Consider the following 14,754-nt stretch of genomic DNA (forward strand, 5'->3'; position numbering starts at 1 on the left):
TCATATTGATCAGAACTATAAGAAATATGTAACTGAAAACATAAATAACGTAAAAATCTTTTTTGAATTGCCTCAATTCTGGAAATATAAATATCATAAATTGGGTTCCAAATCTGACAAGCGTACTCCAGATGGCTCCTTACATAAGTACAGTATAAAATTTTTAAGGTTTTGGCTTTTTTAAAACTTTTGGAATTGCGCATCACAAATCCTAAGGATTTGGAGGCTTTATTAATTATATTGGCAATGTGAGTATCAAATAATAATTTAGAGTCATGAAATACGCCTAAATCACGAATGCCAGACTGTTTTTTCAATTCGGTACCTTTAAGAAAATATCGTGAATTTACTGGTTTACGTTTTCGAGTGAACGTGGCAAACGCACATTTATCAGCGTTTAAATCCAACTTATTACGTAGACAATAGTCAGATAACCGATCTAAGTCCTGTTGAAGTAGCTCAACGTCAACACCGGAAGAAATAGAACGAAAAACTTTCATGTCATCTGCATAACACAAAAGTTGTGATGAATTAAAGCAGCTAGTAATGTCATTGACAAAGACAGTAAAAAGCAAAGGACCAAGCAGTGAACCCTGAGGAACGCCGCTTGGGACAGGAATCCAACTAGAAATATAGTTACTAACCACCACAGCTTGTGATCTATTCTCCAGGTATGAGATAAACCACCTGAGAAGGTCACCACGGATGCCTGAAGCAAACAACTTTCTAATAAGCAAATTATGACTTATTCGATCAAAAGCTTTGCTATAATCGGTATAAATGACGTCAACTTGAGATCCATTATCCATAGATTCGGTAATAAAGTCATTAAGCAGGATTAGGTTAGATGTAGTTGAGCGTCCTCTCAGAAATCCATGTTGTTCAATACTTATTGACTCCTTGAGAACAGAATATATACGTTTATAAGTTAGCCTTTCCAACAATTTTACGATAATACATAGTTTAGAGATCGGTCTAAAATTCTTAACATCAGTCTTAGAGCCTTTTTTCGGAACTGGTGTAATATAGGCCGATTTCCAAATTACCGGAACACAATGCTCTCTAAATGATTTGTTGAATAGAATTGAGATAGGTATAGCAATCGCACCAGCGCAGCCAATAAGAAACCGAGCCGGCAATTTATCTGGCCCGGCCGATTTAGACACATCAAGCTGAGTAATCAGATCATACACCTCAACCACATCAGTTACGATTGAGTGAATGTCACTAACTGTAGCATTCGAGTCGACTAAGGCATTCTGCGAATCAAATGGATCTGGAGCAGAGAAGTTGGAATTGAAGTACTGAGAGAACAACTCACAAATCGCTTCACCTGTATTAGCTTCAACATCCTCATACTTGACACAGCTAGGCATGGCATTCAAGTTAGATTTAGATTTAAAGTAGGCCCAAAATTGTTTTGGAGATCGACCTATTGAATCTTCAACCAACGCGATATACGACTCAAAACAGGAACGCTCCAATCGCTTCACTCTGTCCCTAAGAATCTGAAAAGACTGCAAATCAGCAAAATTACCATAGACCTTATATTTACGATAAAACTTATGCTTTTCTTTAATAGCTTTTTTTAAGGCAGATGAATACCAAATAGGGAAATTTTCAGATGATATTAATTTAGTAGGTATGTATTTATCCCGCAATCTGTGAAAGAAGTCGTAAAAATAATTAGTCGCCTCCTCAAGCGATCCACTAGACAATTCAAATTCCCAATCAACCAACAATAATTCCCGAGTAATATTATCGTAATCACCCTTGTTAAATAAATATTTGAGTAAAGGGGCAGGTTTTAGTGGCTTAACTTCAATAAACTCCACAAATATATCTAAAGCAGGATGATTTTTATCCATAGGTACTAACGGAGCGGGACATTCAGCGACAGACACACTGTCATTACAAAGCACTAAATCAAGTATTCTATGATAATCATTCTGAATTCCATTGTACTGGTGCAAGTTGTGGAATGCTATCTCGTCAACCAGGAATGTTTCGTCAGGTCTAGAAAAATTAGTAGGTAAAAGATGTGCTGTAGTATCCGTAGACAGGGTCCACTTGATATCGCTCATGTTGAAATCCCCAATAATTAAATACTTATTCGATTCACAGAAAGAAGACATATTATCATTTAGCCCTTGAAAAAAATTATGCAATTGTTGCGAAAATGTATAGCCCTGATTCTGTACGCAAAGATAAAGTACGCACAAATACAATTTGAATTTACTTTGCGGTATTTTTAGGCTAATCCATAGATCCTCCGCACAAGAATTCAGAGAAGTTTCTTGTTGTGCAACTAAGTCCTTACGAACGGCAATAAGAACACCGCCACCCAACGTCTGACCCGTCAACACATAATCACGATCCCGCCGCCACACTACATACCTGCCGTCAAATAACTCACCGTCCTGAATACTATCTAATAACCATGTTTCCGTCAAGACTACAACATGGTACATATTGATTGAACAAATGTTACGATAAAATGTTTCAGTTTTCGTTCGTAGACCACGCACATTCTGATAATAAATGCATAATTTCTCAGTACTGTTACAATGAGTCAAATTAGCCATAATCGTACTTTAAATTATGTAGCATTAAAGTAAATAACAAAATATAAATAAAACCTACGTATGTGCATGGAATACGAAACGTGCAATCAAAATAAAATATTATTATGTTGTTATGCAGGTCATTGATGTAAACATGTTCGCCCGCGACAGGTAACAAAAATAGAAAGAAACAACAAAAGCAAATGGTCATTTGCGAAAAAAGGATACATAAAGTGACAAATGCTACGATCCGAGCGCAAACAGTGTATAGAAAGCGGGTAGGGATGCGTCGACGCAGAGAACAAAAGACAATCAATAGGCCGGTAACGACGCCAGCGTTAATAAACATTTTATAATTTTTAAACAAACGATGCAATTTTTGGCCGACGAAATAATATTGTATATGAGAAGAAAACAAAAACATGTATATAAACAGAGATATTTTTAAATCAACAAAAATCCCTAGACTTTTCAAAAAACAGATTATTTTAAACCATTTAAATCGGATTCACTATTAATAATAATAACTCGCGAAGTGTCAGATTTGCGAACATGTATTTTTCCAAATTTAACCCAAATATACTTATAGTCCTTAGCTTTTAAGGTTGTCTTGCACAAAGTGAGAAGATTTTTAGACTGACTCGTAAGATGGTCATTAACAAATACCCGGCCATCTGTATTTGAGAATCCAAGGTCCCTAGCTAGAAGGATTTTATTTGCACGTGCCGCAGCAATAAAATTTTCTTTAGTATATCTATTGGTGAAAGTGGCAATAATTGACTTTTCCTTAGCACCAAAAACTGGAACTCTGGTTATGTAACCGATAGACTCCTTCGAGAAGTTAAAGTTAATAGATCGACAAATGGATTCCATAATTGAAAATAAATTTTCATCTTTTTTCAGGGGGATTCCCTTTATTTCCACATTGCTTAGTCTTGCCCTTTGCTCGAATGCAGCCAATTTTCCATTTACCAAATTTAATTCATGGTGGACCTTATTTATGCCAGTCTGAACATCCTCAATCACCAATAACTTGCCTTCGAGAGCTTCAATCCTTTGAGCATGCTCAGTAATAGCAGCACTATTGTATTCAAGCGAATGCTTAAGATCACCCAATTCTTCCCTGATGCATTTGATATCCTTTTGCAAAGCTGGGAGACCTGATAGCTGACTCTTAACATCGCGTAGTTCGGCAAGAATAGTATCAAGCGTAACTGTGTTACTAGTGGGTATAGTGGGTGGTGTAGGCGACAGCCTTCTGCACATAGGACACTTCCAGGCAGCTCTTCTATCCGTGCCCAGCTTCCTGTATCCAGCCTCAGTGATATTTGCACAACTGAAGTCCAGGTGTCTCTTGCAATGCATACACTGCACGCCATCACTAAATGACGCGTCACAAACGGAACACTTCATCATCTTTGAATTTTTTTTTAATAAATAACTAATAAAATTCTAAAAGAGAAAATGTTGATGAACAATGGAATTTAGATATAACCGTAGCACGTCCGTATAGCAGAGATCGATGATCGGTACTGTATGTATTATTTAAGCGAAGAAACATGGATTTTCTATGTGATCATGTTTAAATATACCTTAATTCCTCAGTACAACCACATAACAACGTATTATAGTAAAAAGTGATATAAGTATATCAATGTTTCTATGCCGTGTATTTCCAAGCACTCATCATCAACGTTTTTCCCATGGATAATGTAAACAGCGACTAAGGGAAAGACTAATAAAGTTGGCAAAAAATCTGTCACAATTTGCATCAGTCAAACTTCCATTTTGTTGAAGTCTGTCTACACTGCAAGGGACATAGACGTGATTATATATAAGTAGATATATTTTTTCTTAGTTAACATATTGCTAATCGATGCTCTTTCAGTAAGGAATCGTGAGGAAACCTGCACATTCAGGCAACTGGATGTGTAACCATGATCGATCCAAAATGGGTTAGGTTCCCCTGCAAAGGTTGCGTAGGTCAGACGAGAGTCACTTCGTATAAAAACCTGACTCACCCAATCCAGGATCCATGGTCAAAGGCATACCCCGGGCTCTTCTCCAGAGTGATGAGGAAGCAACCGGGACTAAAGCCAAGAGGAAGAAGTATTAGTATCCATTTGGATAAGTGCAATATCAATGCTTCCCCTGGTATATAACCGGAATAAAATACCTATAAAAAATATATAATTTCTGGTCAACTTTGCACAGTAACCATTGGGTTAAACAGTAAACCCTGAAAGTTTGAACCGATGATATTAATTGCCGACAGTAATACCGCTTTATTGCAAAAGTTTTGACGTGATTTCGTTATTATGTCATTCGGTGATAAGATCTATAACGATCATTTATTGTTTCAGGTTTTTGAAAGAGTTTATATATTATATTGTATATTGTATTGTATATTGTATAGTATATTGTAATGTTTATTGTATTGTTTATTGTATTGTTTATTGTATTGTATATTGTATTAAAACATTTGTATACTTTTGTATAAACTTATATTCAAACATATAGTCACGTCTATAACCCTTGCGGGGTAGACAGACCCAACAGGCTGGAAAAGACTGAAAGGCCACGATCCGCTTTTGATGCGCGCGGCTTTATGATGGGATTAAGATTCAAATAGTGACAGGTTGCTAGCCCATCGCCTACAAGAGGAATCCCAAGTTTATAATTGTACCTCTTAGTCGTCCTTTAAAGCATTCTTGGGAAAGCTATGGAGCCGTTCTATTCTAAAGTGCTGGAAACCATAAACGGCACATAAACTTAGAAACGTTTACCTTTACCCCTGATCGGGTAAATCAGGTTTTACACGAAACGTCTCCCATTTGACCTACGCAACCTTGTAAGAGAACCTTACCCATTTTTTTTGGAGTAAAGAGTTAGAGTTTTGTAAACAATGTTGCCTAAATTATTCATTTTATTTTGCAATATTAATTTTCAGAAATAAAGTCGTGTAAAGAATTTTTTTTGGTATCTTTTTAATTGATTCAACTATTAACATTAGATGTTATTGAGACTTATGGAAATATGTGGTGCTAAAAAAATAACTAACTAACTGACAACCCTGCGTTCGTTTGGTATCGCAAAGGCGGTTGCCCTGCTCCACGCGTATCCATTAATTTAATATGTTACATACATCGAGTTGTAGGATCACAGAAACGATACCATTATGAGTCGTGGGAAATTCGTTTTGATTTTGTATGTTGTGTCAAGCTCGAGAGGAAATTCTATTAATACTATATCACAGAGGTCAAACAGCACGCCAGAGGTGCCGTGTGGTTCTCGGTATTTTGGAATTTGCAATAAACTATATTGTAACACGCCCTGACCGTAAACCCAGTATAAAGATAATTTTCAATGGAGTATTGTGAAAATTCCTACTGAAATTAAGAAATTATGCGCTTACAAATTCGGAGTCAATAGTTTGTTAATGAACTCAAAAACACGAGCACCCGTATCAACCAGGAACATCACTAGTTATCAGTTAAGTAAAGATGAGTTTCTACAACTCGGCATATAGTTTCCCGCGTCTAAACTCCATGCAAATGTAATGAAAAGTTGCTTCATTCGCTTGAGAGTTTTGTCAAAGGATCTCTAATGATATGGATGAAACAAGCTTTGATATTTGCTGTAGACGTCTATGACGAATCTACAAAGATGAAGAAACATACATATTTCACTTCACGGCTTTATCCATCACGGCGTAGATAGAGTAAAAAATAAAATAGTCACAGGAATACAATGGTTTCAATACTAATATTCATTCATTCATATAACCGCGTCTATATTCCTTGCGGGCTAGACAGAGCCAGCAGTCTTGGAAGACTGACATGCCACGTTCAGCTGTAAGGTTTATAATACATACATAATTCATTCCTCTTTCCCGGAGGAGTAGTCAGACACTAATTCCATGATACATACATACATACATACATACATAAAATCACGCCTCTTTCCCGGAGGGGTAGGCAGAGACTACCTCTTTCCACTTGCCACGATCTCTGCATACTTCTTTCGCTTCGTCCACATTCATAACTCTCTTCATACAAGCTCGGCGGTTTCGGGTACTTTTGACCTGACCCTTTACCAGGACGTCCTTAATTTGATCAAGATACGTTCGTCTAGGTCTTCCCACTCCGACCTTTCCCTCCACACTCTCCTTGTATATCTGCTTAGTCAACCTGCTTTCATTCATCCTCTCCACATGACCGAACCATCTTAACATACCCTTTTCTATTCCTGTAACTACATCTTCTTTCACATCACAACATTCCCTTATCACGCTGTTCCTTATCCTGTCACTCAATTTCACACCCATCATACTCCTTAACGCTCTCATTTCCACTGCATTTATTCTGCTTTCATGCTTCTTTTGCCATACCCAACTTTCACTCCCATACATTAATGTCGGGACCAACACGCCCCTGTGCACAGCCAGTCGAGCCTTTTTGGATAGTTTCTGACTGCTCATAAAGGCATGCAAAGCTCCATTCACCATGTTCCCCGCGTTCACTCTCCTTTCAATATCACTATCATACTTGCCATCTGATGTAAACTTTGATCCTAGATATACAAACTCTTTCACTTGCTCCACTTTTTCTCCTCCAATCAAAATATTACATGCTGTCATTTCTTTCTCCATTTCAAAAACCAGTGTTTTAGTTTTACTTACGTTCACTTTCATTCCTTTCTCTTTTAAAGCTTCATGCATACAGTTTACCATCTCCTGTAACTCCTCCGCTGATGACGCCAGTATAACCTGATCGTCGGCATAGAGCAGACATTTGACGAGTAACTCATTCATCCTTAATCCACTTTTAGACTCTTTCAAATCTGTCAAGCAGCTATCCATAAATAGGTTGAACAGCCACGGTGACGCAACACATCCTTGCCTAACGCCTTTCTCAATCTTAAACCACTCAGTGTGCGCTCCGTTTATCCTGACACAAGCACTCGAATCCTCATATAAGGATTTCAGTGCTCGTATTAAGAGACTGCTCACCCCATGCATAGAAAGTGCTGACCACAATTCATTCCTCTCAACTCTGTCATAGGCCTTTTCCAGATCTACGAATGTGCAATAGACTTTTTGACTCTTGGCCAAAAACTTTTCGGCTATGCACCGCAAGGAAAAGACCTGATCAGTACATCCCATTCCCTTTCGAAATCCCGCTTGAGCATCCCATATTTTGTCATCAGTTTCATTCCTGACTCTATTAATCAATACCTTAGCATACAATTTGCCGACGACGCTAAGCAGGCTTATACCACGATAATTTTTGCAGTCCAGCTGTGACCCTTTTCCTTTGTAAAGTGGCACGATAACAGCCTTACACCAATCTTTTGGTACTCGGCCGCTTCTCCAACACAAATTGAAAAGGCAGTACAACTGACTAGCTACTACGCCTTTTCCTGCTTTAAGCATCTCGACCGACACTCTATCACACCCATTCCATGATATACTTTTACAATTTGCGCGAGCAAAGAAGCAGCTGTATTGAAGGTTTGCCGAAATGATCTTACTAAACAATATGGCCGACAGTAAACTCGAGTAATCCGACGATATAATTCAGAGTTCTTTAGAATAGTTCGAGCGGAAAATTCAGCTTGAGAGAATGGCGAAAACTTCAGTTCTAAAATCCCTTTGATTCGGAGGATATTTTTTGTTTATAAATGCTTTTATAATATACCTAAATGTGTTTAGAGGTGGGGTAAGGCCACTTATACCAGAACCTTGTAGACATACACATACGTACATATAATCACGTCTATATCCCTTGCGGGGTAGACAAAGCCAACAGTCTTGAAAAGACTGATAAGCCACATTGAGCTATTTGGTTTAATGATAGAATTGATATTCAAATAGTGACACGTTACTAGCCCGTCGCCTAAAAGAAGATTTTGGGATTCTTCGTTTATAAGCCCATCCCTTAGTCGCCTTTTACAACATCCATGGGAACGAGATGGAGTGATCCTATTCTTTTTTTATTGGTACCGGGAACCACACGGCTCGGCAGAAGCTTGCAGGCTTGCAAAATATAAGACTATTGATCATCTTTTATTATAACCTGGCACCATTTGAATATCTATAAGCTGAGCGTGGCCTTTCAGTCTTTTCAATACTATTGGTTCTGTCAACCCCGCAAGGGATATGGACGTGATTATATGTATGTATACTATTACAATTTCTATGTTTCGGATAAAAATTCAAACGCGTGCTTAAATCTACTCTAAGAATAGACAATGTGAATAATTACCGCGTTATAATCCCCACGTTCATTGAATGAGCCGTCTGCATGGTTGTAAAATTGAAGTTTTCGCCTGCATTTGACTGTCGAGGGCACTCGGCCCCGCTTTGAGTTTCACTCGTTTGTCGAGGTGTTAGGGTTGCCACTAAAGGATAGTTCGTATATATTTATTAGCTGTCCCGGCAAACGTTGTTTTGCAATTTAAATGATTTTTAAGTAATTTCTAGTTGAAAATATGTTAAGGTTGAACAACAGGATTCAGGATGACTTTTTAATACTTAGGATAAACTATTATGCGAACACAGAACTAAGTTTTTTAAGAAACGTTACGCGAACTATAATTTATAGAACCCAATATAAAGTTGGTTCGGTCATGTGGAGAGGATGAATGAAAGCAGGTTGACTAAGCAGATATACAAGGAGAGTGTGGAGGGAAAGGTCGGAGTGGGAAGACCTAGACGAACGTATCTTGATCAAATTAAGGACGTCCTGGTAAAGGGTCAGGGCAAAAGTACCCGAAACCGCCGAGCTTGCATGAAGAGAGTTATGAATGTGGATGAAGCGAAGGAAGTATGCGGAGATCGTGGCAAGTGGAAAGAGGTAGTCTCTGCCAACCCCTCCGGGAAAGAGGCGTGATTTTATGTATGTATGTAATTCAAATTCAAACTTAAATGTATGCAATATAAAGTTTTTCGCGCGATAACAATAGCGTCTAGCGTGTCATGCTACAGATGCTCATATACAAAATTGATACACTTAAAATTATAATGGCAGTGACAACCCTTACGTTAGTTACCTCTTGCTGGGTACTTGCCCGTTCTTGCTAGCTAGCTTTGATATATTAGAGCTTACGCGTAGACGTTATAAATGATACGACATATTGGATGTATGATGAACTACTTTCACAGAATGTAGCTGAACGTTTACAAAGGGAATTTAGAACATTGCTACTAAAGTCTGAGAGATGTAGGTATTGCAAACCAAACTTATAAAACTTATGATACTGAATATCATAAGTTGAATAGGTTTAGTTTACAATCAATAATATAATTATATATATATCAATCATAGGTACATCTATTAAAGCAATAGAAAAACTTACGAACACAATAAATATTTTTTTTAGGCGTTTATACTATAATTACATATAGCTTGAACGCGCTTAAATTATTTTTAGGTAGGTTAATGTTTATATGTTTTGTTTGTCTGTATTCTGTGCATTAAACAATACTCTTGATAATGCGTTAAATATAACGTTTAATGCATACATCATTAAAACGCATTTACAGCAATAAACAGTTAGTACCTACTTAACAGTCAATATGCTACACGAATCCGTTCAATAGCCCTTACCTGGCTTTAATAAACGACCGACTGGCCACAGTCATGAACATGTTTTTAAATACACGCAGTACACTAAGTAATTGGAAAATTACATACCTATATTAAATACTAGAGGCCGCCCGCGACTTCGTCCGCATGGAAACCCTATCAATCCCGCGGGAACTGGGATAAAAAGTAGCCTATGTGTTATTCTGGGTCTTTACTAGGTAGCTACCTACGTACCAAATTTCATGGTAATCGGTTCAGTAGTTTTTGCGTGAAAGAGTAACAAACATCCATACATCCATACAAACTTTCGCCTTTATAATAGTAGTAGGATAGTAGGATAAAATGTGCCTAGTGGTTCCCGGCACCAATACAAAAAAGAATAGAACCAATCCATCACTCTCCCATAGATGTCGTAAACGGCGACTAAGGGATAGGCTTATAAACTTGGGCTTCTTATTTTTATAACATCCATTTCTGCGTATATAGTAATTGTTTCAGAATATAATTTAATAATGTTGGGGTAGCACGTGACGTGAATGTGAACATAATTAACAATATTTGAATATTAGGCCATGCCAAGTTTAAAATAGATCCCTGTAGGTATACAAGGATACTCATGGGATAAGTCCGCTATTTTTTATTTAGTTTTATTTATTTTATAACTATGTACTATTTTCTTGTTACTGTGTAAATTTCTATGCAATAAAGATATAACAAACAAACAAACAAGATACTCCTTGTCCAGATTAATTAAAGCAATTTTGGGAGCCTAAAAATAGGTTTGCACCTTCAAATATTTAAATAACACGAACTTATAATTAAGGGAACGTTGAAGTGGGACGGCTTTTACGAACGCAAGTGCGTGCGTTGAACAAATCGTGGCCGTCCCGGGGAATGGTCAGGTCAAGAGTAAGTACCCGAAACCGACAGTAAAGTACAAAATATGTATCCAATTTTATTGACACTGGTATTTTTTTTTTACTGACAGGTATCACTAATTCACGTCACATAACTTAAAACTAATTGTATCCACTACCGCTTCCTAAGCGTAAGAAGCGGCGCAACAAACTACACTGCAGCCGCAACGTAATGGTTAGATCGAAATTATGCCATCATCACTACATAGTATAAAACAAAGTCGCTATTTTAGTCTGTTTGTCTGTATGCCTAAATCTTTAAAATTACGCAACGGATTTTGATGCGGTTTTTTGTAACAGGTAGAGTGATTCAAGAGGAAGATTTTAATGTATAATAACATTTATAATTTTGCACCCGCGCGAAGCCGGGGCGGGTCGCTAGTATCTCATAAATTACCAAATAGATTTTGTTTTTAAACCAATTTCCGTTGGAAGTTATTTTTGAAGCTTATTACCCTAATATTGATATTATATTCACTGTATGTATATTCAGATCAAAAGTTAGAGGAAATAGATAGTTTTTTTTGATAATTTCAGCTTATTATTTTATGAAATAAGTTTAGCTGAACATGATCTGCTGTTGTTTTCGAGTCTGTTCGAGATTGTATGTATGTATGAATGCAAAATCATTATGAAAATAAAGCCTAACCCTCATCTACCGGGCCTTAGTTTCAGTTAACCATACCCTGAAACTGTCAAATACAGAGCACCATTCAAAACAGTAAAACAAAATATAGTAATTGGCTAAGTTATGTTTTCCTACCTCCCGTTACATAGTTTTCTAAGAAAGAAAATCTGAATTTAAACATGACGTTTTATTTATTTTTTCAGTTATTTATGATTTTTTTCATTTAAGTATTTATATTAATTTTGGTTTTCGCAACGTGACCTCATATTCTCGTCATTAACTACTCTTCAATTAATCAACAAAAACTTTGTTTTAAAGATTGACTTGTCATTTAGATTCTTTTTTTATTTTTCATGACCAGCATTGCATCTCGCTTCCTGCTTTTGTGCCTACGCGCTCGCTTCATAAGTAGAGATGAAAACATCATCATCAGATCATTAAAAACAAATATAGAACCGGTTTAAACAGAGTTGAAAAAATATTAACAGCGATAGGTTTTGAAAAAAGTTCACTTAGCCAATTCCTTTAAGGATTTTATTTTCATGTTTCGAGCATTTTATTGGCATATTGCTCTCCTGTTTGTTAATTAAAAAAGACCGTGTTAATTGAACACTTCAGCGACTTAATGGATTTTTACCGACGTCCAAAGAATTTTCTAGAGCACTTGCGTTTCGTTTCCTGAGAGTAATTTTAAGTAAACATTTACCCCAAAATGCCTCGACAAACGAAGCTTATTTGCATTTTTTTATTTCCACTAATAAAGCACCAAACGTTTCGAACAAAAGCTCTGTTATTAATATTTAAAAAGCAAACGTTGTCAATTATAAATCCATTTTAGGAGACACCTGTCCAAAGGAATTAATTTATTGTATTTTTGCCTGATGCCGTTGACTGCATTAAAGTTTTATTAACTTTCGAAATTTCTGAAAAATACAACAATACAAACGAAACAGCAGAGCGTGGCCTTATAGTCTTCTCAAGACTGTTCGCTTTGTCAACCCTGCAAGGATATAGACGTGATCATATGTATGTATGTATATATTTTACTTTTATAAATGTGATTAGAGGAACAAACTCATCGTATCGGGAGCGATAATTCGGTCTCGAACGCCACACAGGGAAGACCTTCCGCCAGGCGAGGTGTTATGCCTGGGAAGCCGTAGCTCCGATCCGACAATGATGAGTCGATGTTGTGTTTATTGTCCAACCCGTGAAATTTTGCCTGCGCGATTTAGAATCTTCGCTGTTATTGGCTGATAGCGTCGCGTGATTGGCTGTTGTGACTTGTGGTGTAGACATGTCGCCACAACATCCTTACAAATTTTCGTGTAAGTATTCGTATGTGTTTGTTAGTCTTACGATGAAACTATTGAACAAATTTTCAAGAAAGCTTGTCTGTGACACCGGAGGTCCCGGGTTCGAATCCCGGCCAGGGCATGATGAGAAAAGAACTTCTACTGATAGGCCTGGGTCTTGGATGTTTATCTACATAAGTATTTATTATAAAATATGGTATCGTTGAGTTAGTATCTCGTAACACAAGGCTCGAACTTACTTCGAGGCTAACTCAATCAGTGTAATTACTTAGTACCGTATAAAAAAACACCTAAGTACAGTAAGATAATAATATATGTGAGTTATCAATTTTGGTTAGGCTTTCCACCATTCAACCGAGCGTCATAAATATTTCTACAAACTATGATGTTTCCATTCAGAAAACATGCAGCCGCTGAACTCTATAAATCAGACCGGGCCGGTAGTAGTCACAACCCGGATATGACGTCATACTGACAGTTAATATCCGGATGTAACGGTAACCCATTTGCAGCTTTAAGCCGTGGTTATAAAGTACTCTTTGCTGTGAAGTCTCGTACGCTTTGAATGCAGTTGGCAAATGTTGTGATGTGACAATAGCTGTGCAGGGATAAGTTAAGACGTCGACACCTATTACTACGTTACTCTTTTGTATGTTTTGTGATACGATTCACAATTTAAGTTGATATTTTCGACTTTTTTGAAGTCCATCTCAATCTTCCTGATGTAAGTCATGGTCCTAATTTTAATATTTTATGTATGTATATGTATTTATAGTGTTTATTATTTATCTTGTATGTATTTACGCATTTTTTTTGTAATGTATGTATTTTGTCAGTATGCATGTGCACTTTATCGCACCACCAACTTAAAGTTTTTTCTGTTTGTTCAGCTGGTTGACTGGTAGAGAATGCCAAACGGCATTAAGTCCGCCTTTTGTACATTTTTGTTTTTGTGCAATAAAGTTTAAATAAATAAATGGTCTGCGCCTGCACCTCTCTGACAGAGCCCGGGGTGCGCCTATGAACATGATCCTGGATTGGATTGAGTTCAACCGTATCCATATTGGATCATTCATACAAACATACATATAATCACATATATCCTATCCGGGGTAGACAGAGCTAACAGTCTTAAAAAGATTGATAGGCCACGTTCAGCCTATCCCTTAATCGCCTTTTAAGGCATTCATGGAAACGATATGGAGTGGTCCTATTTTTTTTATTGATGCCGGGAACCAGACTGCCACACTGCACTATATCGGATCATGGTTACACAATATTATACCTTCATTGCCTGAATACCTTTGCTGATGATTTCCCTCACCGTTAGAGCATTGCTTAGCATACAAACTAATGCACATAAAGAAGAGGCAATGTTGACAGGCACAGATAAAAAATTAAATACTTTGGGCAACAGGTATAATAATAAATAATAAAAATCTTTATTTTTTTCGCTCTCACATAGAATTACTCAGTTAAAAAATAAGAAGTAAGATGAACCATGCAGTTACAAAATAATGATCTATGTGAGAGACTGGTGTCTGCACTAGGAAAACCTATATAACAGATTACCAGTCTCTCCTACTCTTCTTCCTCTCTAAGTGTATACAATGCAGGTAAACCTTACACTAGTTTAGGTGTGGAGAAAAACATAAAAGAAGTAAAAAATTTAAGAATTATGAAATAAAACAAAATAAGCAATAACAAAACGAAAGGAACATAAGGAAAGGTATGATTTTA

This window comes from Amyelois transitella, chromosome 26, assembly GCF_032362555.1.
Source record: "Amyelois transitella isolate CPQ chromosome 26, ilAmyTran1.1, whole genome shotgun sequence".
Taxonomy (NCBI): Eukaryota; Metazoa; Arthropoda; class Insecta; order Lepidoptera; family Pyralidae; genus Amyelois; species Amyelois transitella.